We start from the raw sequence: 2,689 nt of genomic DNA on the forward strand, positions 1-2,689 counted from the left end.
TTTCTTTTCTTTTTTTTTGTTTTTTTTTTGTTGTGACCGGAGCAAGCTTTCATAACTGTGCACTATCTCCTGAGACATGGACTGATGCCCCGCTATCAAGGTACCAGGAATCATCAGCTTCTTCCAGGTTCATTGCGAGCATCGCAATGTCGAAGAATTCTTATTCTTCCTCTTGATTTTCATTTACCTTTGGATTTTCTTTTACTGCCGCGAGGTTTGCCTATAGATGATTGATTTGTTTTCCAGGCCGAAATGGTCATGTACACTCTCGTGCCCAACAGTCCCATTGGCCACAATTGTTACACCTCCCGTTACGTCTAGTTACTGGTTTTGGGAGTGTCAAATAGAATCTGTGCAGTGGTGAATGGTTTGTTTCTTCAGGTCTTCGTAGTTCCCCTCCACTGTGCCTTCGATCAAGAGGATGTCGTTTTTGGTCTTGAACGAATATAGCCTCTCCATGTTGTGTTGTTCTTTGAGCCCTTCGTGACTCCTCGACAAGAAGCTTCTCTGCTAGCTTCTCAAAGCTGGGGAGCTCGTCGTGAACCAACATGCCTTGAACGAGTCCTTCATACTCCTTTGGTAACCCATTTAGTGCAATGTGGACCAACCATGATTAAAATATCTCCTCTCCCGATGATCTTTACTGTGTTGTGATCTTGTTTATCTTCTGCAAGTAATCTGCAACGCCACTCCCTTCCTCTATCGTAGTAGAATGGAGTTGATTGAGCAGCAGTAATGTCCTTGCTGCATTCTTGTTGTCAAAGAGGTCGTGCAGAGCTTTCCAGGCTTGCAATGCGTCATCGAAATTGGCAATGTGGTGTATGATGTTGTCCTTGACGGACATTATCAACATCGCCATTGCTCGATACTTGTCGTGTTGTATTTGTTGGGATGTTGTGGCGCTTGCAGGATTGATAACCTCTGCGGTGTCAATCGCGTGCTGCAAACTTGTACCCTGTAGAAAAACAACGTGCCAAAGCTTGTCTTTCATTAAAAGGATTCATATTTTCACCTTCTAAACCGAGAAGTTGCTCCTTCCAGCTTGTGTGACTCGGTCATCGAGGAGGTTTGTTCTAAGTTAATGATGCTCGGAGCATGGAACAACTCTCTCTTCTGCCTCGGAGTCGCCGGCTCTTGGCTTGTGAGAGAGCTCTGAAGTCCGATCCCTGGCTTGCTCGAGTGCTTGTGGTTGCTCCACCTCTGTCCATTGCCATGGCAAAAACTTCTTGCCTTTGTGCTTCTCTTGCTGTTTTGACAATTAGAAAGAGTTGAATCCTCATCTGCCTTTCTGTGTCTGCGATGTAGTGCTGTCAAAGTTTCTACCTTCTAAGTTTTCGCAACCTCGCTCTGATATCATGTTGGATCAAAGAAAGAACAAGCTAACTTGCACCGAGGTAATGGTGAAGAATGAAACCTTTATTTTCATCATCATTGTGTAACACATGGCTTTGTTATTTATCCTACTCATCCACTTGGATTCTGCCGTCTTTATTTTTTGTGCTGTTTCTACATTCGGTTTAACAACTTCATGCTAGTTGCTATATTGCTTACAACTGGATAGTTCCTAATTTTGATTGTAATTGTTCCTAATCAACGCAACAATTGGTCTTGCAGACATAGTGGTTCGAGAGAATGTGATGTCATTCAACAGTCCCATTCTCCTTCCTCGACGTTGCGTGTGCAGAGTCGTGTGCCGATTGTTAGCTGGGGATCATCATGGGTCTCGTAGGGTAATCGATGCCGATATAACAAGGAACCTCTATCCAAACTCTGAGGAGACAGGGAACTGTTGGCGACAAGCACACATGTGCCGCATGATTGGTGAGGTTCCTGTTGTCCAGAGTGCGCGGGCATCCAGCTCTGTCCCTCTTCCTTCACATCAACATCGAATCTGGGGATCCACTTGCGAGTCACAACAGGGGCAGACTGCTTCGCACCACAGGCTGCAATCAATCAACAATAGACCATGTGCTGATTGATTGCATTATCTAATCGCAATATTATGTCCCTTGAACTGGTTGCAGTTGGACGCCTCAGCGTAACAAGAGGAGAGAGGATCTCTTCTTCTACTTTTTCACCCTTTTTTTTTTTTTTTTTTTTTTTTTTTTTTCCTTCTCCCATGAAATGATTGATGAAGGGTTGAGTGTTAGGAAAATAAAATAGTTTGTTAAATTTCATTTAAGAATCGTTTGTATTTATTTTTTTTGTTTTGTATGTTTTTGGTGGTAAATATGTGAAGTATACTTCCAGCTGGAATATGAGCTGGAAGAATGTGATGGCACGCCCAGTGTCCAAAGCAGTACTTACCACGATAGCAGGCTCACTCTGCAGTTATCGTTAACGAACACGACGATTTTCACAAAGGTTCTGTTGCTGTTGAGAAATGGCCTAGCTAGAAAAACCTCCAAACTGCTCAACCACTCAACAATTCCATTCACAGTCATCCCAACCCAACTTGGAGGCTTTCGGCAGTCCTTTGATCCACCTACGCATAACGAATAGTGTAGCTCCGCTTTTGATGTCCTTGGAAGGTGGAAATAGCTAGGCTAGAAAGAATGATCAATACTTTAGGCCTTAAAATTGCTTTGTCCCGCTCATAGACCTCGTATTATAAAAGATACTGTAGATGGACTGAATGTGTAAGTGGTCGAATTTGCACAAATTGCGATGCTCCATTCGCCGCGAAATT

General features: G+C 43.4%; 1 long non-coding RNA gene across 1 annotated transcript; it reads left to right on the forward strand.

The window, feature by feature from the left end:
* The first annotated feature begins 392 nt into the window (after positions 1-392).
* LOC149989209 (uncharacterized) lies at positions 393-2,036 on the forward strand. Its single transcript, XR_016503483.1, has 2 exons — positions 393-1,394; positions 1,615-2,036. It is a non-coding gene; the product is annotated as an uncharacterized LOC149989209 (long non-coding RNA).
* The last annotated feature ends 653 nt before the right edge of the window (positions 2,037-2,689 follow it).

This window comes from Physcomitrium patens, chromosome 6 (genome assembly GCF_059467195.1).
Source record: "Physcomitrium patens ecotype Gransden chromosome 6, ASM5946719v1, whole genome shotgun sequence".
NCBI classification, from domain to species: domain Eukaryota; kingdom Viridiplantae; phylum Streptophyta; class Bryopsida; order Funariales; family Funariaceae; genus Physcomitrium; species Physcomitrium patens.